We start from the raw sequence: 7,663 nt of genomic DNA on the forward strand, positions 1-7,663 counted from the left end.
CCTTACCCTCCTGTGACGTTCTCTCTCACGTTGTCTTCACCGCCCAGGTGAGCACATTTCATAAAGGAGGTGCCTTAGCCCACAGACTACAAGGGTAGGCATTCTAGGCAGATATTTTGGGAATAACAAGACCTTCTGGCAGGAAAAATAGACTGCAGTGTGAAATCTAACTCCTTCCAGCACTGAGCATAATTAAAAAAAGGCTTATTGTAATTTTTAGGCACATAATCAATAATTTTAATAATGATCAATAATCAATAATTTTATTGTTTTATTGGTTAAAGCAAAAGTAAACCTCATTGAAAAAAAACCTGAAGATGTTGGAGCGCCTGAGTGGCTCAGTCAGTTAAGCGTCCAACTTTGGCTTGGGTCATGATCTCACAGTTTGTGGGTTCGAACCCTGCGTCGGGCTCTGTGCTGACAGTTCAGAGACTGGAGCCTGCTTCGGATTCCATGTTTCCCTCTCTCTCCACTCCTCTCCTGCTCACACTCTGTCTCTCTCTCTCTCTCTCTCTCAAAAATAAAATAAACATTAAAAAAAAAAACCCTGAAGATGTTAAACAATTCTTGAAAATATAACAATAAAAAAAATATTAGGGGCACCTGGGTGGCTCGGTCAGTTAAGTGTCCGACTCTCGGCTTCAGCTTAGGTCATGATCTCATGGTTTGTAAGTTCAAGCCCCGCGCTGGGCTCTGCACTCTCAGTGCTTGGGATCCCTGCTTGGGATTTTCTCTCTCTCCCTCTCTCTCTGCCCCTCCCCTGCTCTCTCTCTCTCTCTCTCAAAATAAATAAACATTTTAAAAAATTTCTGTTGTTATGAAGAAATTACAAAAGGTATGCCGAGTCTATAATGCCTGGGTGGGGGTCCAGCTATTTGAGTCTCATTGATAAGCCATGCTACACTTAGAAAAGGCTCTGCCTCCCCTAGTTACTTAAAGGGTCTTAAATTCATTTTTGCCGAGGTCAAAAGTGATAGAAATTGCTCAAACTGAAGCACACACTACAGAAAAGCAGGCACTTAAGATGTGATACGTCACAGTAAGCATCCCAGCAAATGCAGTCTTAATTTTTGGCCAGTTTGGCATTTAATGATTTTACATAAAGCAGCATTGATAATGCTTCTGAAAGGTCACTTGAGAATTGCTTTTACACTTTTAGTGTGTCTGCCACACTGGATTTTTCACCCGTTTTTATTTTTTATTTATTTAATTTTTTTTTTTTTTTTTTTTTTTTTTTTTTTGAGTAAGACATACAGACAAAGCCAGTAGCTGTATTTTGCCTCTGAAATCTTGGGTCTCGATAGGCAGTTAGTGTATCAATTACAGGATGAAAAATGGTGAACTATAATCCTTTCCCGTAAAGAATCTGCAGATCAGAGAACCATCATACGCTCTGGAGCAGATGACACAAAAATGTTTAAACTATTATTCTTTCAACCAAGAGAGTTTTACAACGCAGGAAATGTGATTTAAAGCAGTTGGTTTCACATAGCCTTTTAGGACAATGCCACTGGCCACTGTATACTTTTGTAACTGGATTACAATTTATGCATTACAATTCAGATGTGCAAGGAAATAAGGTGTTTCTTTATTGTTCCCTGAATATTTTTTTTTATCTTGTTTCAAAGTCTCCAAATGAAACGAAGGTGGGGGGAAATTATACTCCAGCTTTTCTGGTTAAAATCGACTCTCATTCTCTGTGAGTAAGTTCACTCTGCAATAGCTTCTCAGCCCTTCCAGGGGCTCTCTGTGCACCCCTCCTCCCTCTCTGTTTCCTGAGTGCTACAGGGGCACAGAATTGGAGACGGACCTCTGGTCTGAGCCATATGGCTTTTGCTCCTCCGTGGGAAAAGGGAGCTCAACGCCTTTGGACAGGAGTCTCTGTCCTTCCACATCCTTGTTGAGGGATCTGTGGCTGGATATCTTGCAGTGTTCTGGCCCTGTCACCCTGCTGCTGGGCTTTTGCTCCAGCCACTGCCCCCAGAGACTTGGTACAACTACCACCTGGACCCTCAGCTTTGAGCTGCCAACGTGCAGCCTCTTGTCACACCTCCATAAAACGGGGCGGGGTCCCTGTACCTCCAGTGCAGAGCGACCTTTGGGCAGGCCTGCCAATTCTCAATTCTCAGCCACTTTCTCTGTTTACCACAGTGGTGCAGATGCTTCTGGATCTCTTGCGTAACACGCAAAGACTGCTTCAAGCTACCAGTCTGGACACATCTTGCAGCATGAAGGTGGGGCTGGGAGAACATGCAACAATAGCTTGACGGCTTGCAACATTTTCTTAAACCTGTTGGGGGTGAGTGTTTCCTTTGGAGTATCTTTCTTCTTACATACCCCCCTGTATCCCCGGGCTGAGGCAGCAGGCTGATCTTACCTCATGGGTTCCTAGCAACTCCTTTCCCTTTCCTGTCTGATGTGGCTTCTGTTACATCATCTCTTTCTACTTTTCCACTCCAGCTCCACAGCCTAAAGGTTGATGGCAAAAATGCTGCAGGGCACAAATCCAAACCACTTAGAAAAATACATCACCAGGTATAAAACATTTTTTTGATCCCTGACACACACGATTCTCACAAAGATTTCTATATGCTTTCAGCTAACAAGCAGCTAAGTCTCAAAGGTAGCAAGCACTGACAGCTGTTCTTCCTTCCGGTGTTGACACAAACTTCCAGATTCTTCTGGTAAATGGCAAGCAATGACCAGTTTTCATAGGGCTTTCCAACATACTGACCAGATATATATATATGTACATATATATGTGTGTGTATATATATATATATATAATCTTTGCATATGAAAGCAATCCAAGCATAGTATAACTTAATCCTAAAATTAGAGAAATAAATGCAGGTGAAATATTATTTGACAGAGTGTGAATTCCAAAAGCTGAATTTGACCAATACAGCAATTTCTGGTGCTCTTTAACTCACAGATTTTTAAGAAATAATTTCTTTAAGTTTATTTATTTTGAGAGAGACAGAGAGACTGCAAGCTGGGAGGGACAGAGAGAGAGAGAGAGAGAGAGAGAGAGAGAGAGACAGAATCCCAAGCAGGCTTCGCAGAGTCAGTGCAGAGCCCAACATGGGGCTAGAGCTCATGAAACCATGAGATCATGACCTGAACCAGTATCAAGAATTGGACCCTTAACCTACTGACCAAGCCATCCAGGTGCCCCTAACTCATGGATGTTTTAATTTTTATGAGTACAATGTATCTTGCTCTTATAACTTTTTAACCCAGTAAAGACTAGGAGAATGCCTATTGAGTGTTATTGGGCAACCCCAGAGAATTGTAGTAATGCAATTGCACAAAAATGCACTATAACACACCTTAGATCTTACTTCTTCTGTCATAATTGTTGCGCTTCATAATATTGTAGTCGTGTGCTTGAATGCAGATCCTTTATCCAATATTTGAATCCTATACTATGCATGTCTTTATTTCCTAATGCTTTTATGCTCATTTTTAAATGCTTTAGCATAGTTAAGAGCCACAATCAATACTTTGGCCACCACTGACTCACACAGGTCTCTCAGAGTCACTGGTCTTAATGCAACATTCTTCATCCTCCTGCCCCTCCTGGGTCTCTCTAACTCACACCTGAAATCTCTGCCTACATCTCTTGAGGGACAGGCCCAGGGAGGACCAGACACTGGGGTTTCCCACACCCAGGAAGATAAGAACTGCATGCATAATATCACCGACCATTACCTAAGCCTGCACACTGGCTGATCTTTGGACTAAATCCTTAGCCACCGGAAGACAAGGATGGGTCTTTACTGTTCTGCAAATTCCTCCCCGCCGCCCCCCCCCCCCACTCTAAACACACAACAGAAATAGCTAATGTTTATTGAGAACATACGTGCCACATATTTTACATCATGATCTCATTTAATCCTCTTAACAAGTCTTTGGGGGTATGTACTACTACTATGCCTGTTTCAGAGCTGAGGAAAGTGAGGCTCAGAGAAGTTAAGTAATCCGTTCAAAATCACACAGCTAGCAAACAAGAAGCCATCTTACTCTAGTGCTCTCAATTATTAATATTGGGGCATGCAGAAGTTAAACACCTTGACCACAGTTATAAAGCTAGTAAGGGACTGGGCTGAGAGTCAAATCTAGATCTCAACCCCAAGCCTTTGTTCTTCACCCTAGGCGGCAGAGTCACAAAGCAGGCATATTTAAGGGAGGCCTGCGAGAATAGCATAAATACATACAATCACAGCAGGAACTATCCTTTAAATAGAAATTGGATGGAAGGTGTGTGAGAGCAGACTCTTCAGCGGACTGGCTGGCAGGATTTACCAATTAGAGAGCAAGATCTTTGGAGGGCACAGTGAACTTGGCCAATGAGAGCTGCATACTGTGAGGCGTGGGTAGTGGAACGGGCCAATCAGTAACCGTGAAAAGGGGATTAGCCCATGAAACTGGCCAATCAAGGAGTCTCCGCTAGACCCGCGCCTCTGAGCTGGGAGCTTGCTCCTTGGAGAAGTAGGCCGACTTCCTAATGGCAGACGGCTACTCTGGCCTCCGACTGGCGCCAGGGCTCCAGGAAACTGGTCACAGGCCCTTCTCGCGCCAACAGTAACTGCCAGCGCGCCTTTGCTCATAGATTAGCCATGAGGTCAACCGTTTTAGTGACTCACCTCGTGAAAATGAGGCGGCAGTGTCAGGCCTTACTGTTTCCCTGTAAGCATTTAAATTGATTTTTCCAGCTGGTTAAGTTCTCCCCCTTTGTTTTTATACAGAGGCTTAGGATGTGGCTGCATATCAGCTGCAAAGATATTACCAGGTAAAACAGCCCCCACATCCCACCCATGTAAGCCCCGCACTCTGTGACTCATGAAACTGGCTGCATTGAAATCCCGGTCAGGTAGTGACCTACCTGAGACAGCCCCACTGGTGACAGCGTGGGAAAGCCATCGCCAAGGGCTGAGGGGTAGCCCTACCTAGAGACAGGGACAGCCCCATCCAGAAACACCCCGTTGAGTGTTGACCCCACCCATGTGATGAAGAGATCACATGTCTCTGCAGGGTCCTGTAAGTCATGTGATGCCTCTCTTTCGGGCAGAGACTTCAGGAGCTCCAGGAATTTTATATGGAGAGAATCTCCAGGGAAGGAAAGGAGGTCCTGGCTGCTGTGTCCCTGCGTCCCTGTTTACTACTCTGCCACCCTATTCCACCCACCCCACCACACACACGCACACGCGTGTGCACGCACACACACACGCACACGCACACACTGGAGGTGCTACTTGCAATTCACACAGCCTTCCAGGCACAGGCACACTGTCTTGCTTTGGGTCACCCTGAAGGCAGAGGCTCAGGCAAGAATTTAATGGAGGTGGTCTACTCAGAAGGTGACTCCAGGAGGCAGACGTGTGGGGTAGGAAGAGTAACCCAGGGGAAAAGCCAAGATGAGTGCGTGTTTCCTTGAGGTCTACGGCCACAGGGGGCTCGGTTTTGCTGGAACCTCTGAGGAGTGTACAGGCGCCTCCCAGAAATACCCACCTCACGGATGATAGCTGGAGCCTTTCCTCATTGTCTCCCTCCCTCACTGTTTGAAAACTGTTTCTGGGGAAGTTGACTCCTCTGTGCTTCTGGGCAGCCCTTGCAAGCTCTGATCAAGCCCCCCCCCCCCCCCCCCCCCGGGCATGGAAGGGGTGGGGGTGGGGGTGGGGGACCCTGAATGAGAGTTCAGAGAGACTGGTTCTGCTTGAGGCAGGACATTGAGAATGAGTGTGACCTCACCTAGGACCGTCCGCTCCGGCTGTGGCTGAAAGCAGAGGTGGTCCAGGGGGCTTGTGGTGCAGACACCACAGGCTATACATGCTGACTGGAACCTTCCTGAACAATTTTATGAACTCTGAGGGAGAGCAATGAGGAAATAAATTCAGGAGCAAGAAATGTGAAGCAGTTTACCTCGCCCAAAACGAAGGATGTGGTATTCCACACTTATACCCAAAAGGCATTGGAGAAAAAATGTACTGGCTTCTGAATCTCTCAAGTTTGGGTTCAAATCCTGGCTCTGCCAGTATGAAAGTTACTAACCTTAGGTATGCCACCTGGCTGCTCTTAGCCTCAGTTTCCTCTGTGTTCAATAGGAATAAAAATACTTCCTCTATAAAGCAGTGGTGTGCAAGGCCCTTTTCAGCATATGTCGACTCTTACTAAAGGGCTGGCACATTTTTCCTCAGCTCCAGACTCTGAGTTCCAGTCTGTCTCTGCGAGAAGGTGGCCATTTGACCTTCTCTAGACAAAAGCTGCCTGACATCCTGACACTTTGAAGGCCAACAGCAGATAGTCATGTAACCTCTGCTGTCTTCACCATCAGACCCTTAACAGAACCACTTATTGTCCTAAATATTTGGTTCAAACCATTTAAGAAGTACAGGAGAAGCAGGTCTGAGTGAGATATGTAAAATCCAGGTATTTAAAAAACGGGATAATATGAGAAAGATCTATCCTTGATGAATCATCTTGACCTTTCCCTCAAACACTGAAGATAACAATGCAAGCTTTCCTCTACAAATTTTTCTGTTCCATAGTCTGAATTTCCATATCTTTGAGTGTAGCAATACCTTTAGGTGGACATTATAATAAGCAAATTCCAGAGGTGAATGTCCCTGTGTGTCAAGTCCAACCATCTGTCCTCAGTTGTGTTAAGAAGTGGTGCTATGTCGTAAAAGATATTTTAAGGGGCGCCTGGGTGTCTCAGTCAGTTAAGCATCTGACTCTTGATTTTGGCTCAGGTCATGATCTCACGGTTCATGAGTTCCAGTCCTGCATCAGGCTCTGCATTAACAGCGTGGAGCCTGCTTGGGTTTCTGTCTCCCCCTGTCTCTGCTCCTCTCTTGATTGCTCTGTATCCCTCTCTCTAAATAAATAAATGCGTAAATAAATAAATGTTTAAAACTTATTTATTGCCCTTATTTCAATTATTCCCTAACTTTCACTCCTGCTACTCCTCAAATTTCTAACTTCAAATGACCTAAAATTTGTCTTATTTTATCTGGGTTAAAAGGATCATGCGCTTTAGTTCAAAAACTTCCTTCTCCTGATATCCTCTGCCTTGGGAGTCTGGGATTAGGTAGGACCCCTCATATCAGGCCTATCACCCAGACTAGTCTGTAGAACTTCTCTAGTCTATGGAACTTCTCCAGAAGGAGTTGGGGGAAAGAGCCTGGGCTAGGAGTAGAAAGATCAGAGCTCTAGTGCAGGTTTTGCAGTGAAAAGGCTGTGTGACCCAGGGCAGATGCCTCGCCTCTCTGGACCCATTTCCTGTTCTTTAAGGTGAGGGGCCGAGACAGGAGGTGATCTGAGAATCAGTGGTTGTGATCCTTAGGGGCTTAAGCAGAGGTCCCTGGATAGCTGGGATTTTCTGAGCCCCGCCATAGTGTCCCTGGCCTGGCTAGGAGCTCCCGCAGGGCAGGATCACATTGCCCCAGATTCCAGGACTGGCTGCGGCACAGACCCAGGATCGGGTGACAGATCCATCCAGCCTGGACTGGCTCAACCTCTCAGCTACAGTCGCAGCCATGGGGGCTGGAAAACCAGAGCTAATGCAAGCCAGCTGGAGGCTAGGACAAGATTGATGAAGGACAGGGAGAGGATTTGGCCAGGGGGCTCGGGGGGGTGGGGGTAGAGCATAATTAGTCCT

General features: G+C 45.8%; 1 long non-coding RNA gene across 1 annotated transcript; it reads right to left on the bottom strand.

Moving 5' to 3' along the window:
• Positions 1-1,201: 1,201 nt before the first annotated feature.
• Positions 1,202-5,623, bottom strand: LOC123602590. Its single transcript, XR_006714516.1, has 3 exons — positions 5,515-5,623; positions 2,378-2,491; positions 1,202-2,290 (listed from the first exon to the last, which is right to left on the bottom strand). It is a non-coding gene; the product is annotated as an uncharacterized LOC123602590 (long non-coding RNA).
• Positions 5,624-7,663: the final 2,040 nt, after the last annotated feature.

The sequence above is a fragment of the Leopardus geoffroyi genome, chromosome D1 (genome assembly GCF_018350155.1).
Source record: "Leopardus geoffroyi isolate Oge1 chromosome D1, O.geoffroyi_Oge1_pat1.0, whole genome shotgun sequence".
Classification (NCBI taxonomy): Eukaryota; Metazoa; Chordata; class Mammalia; order Carnivora; family Felidae; genus Leopardus; species Leopardus geoffroyi.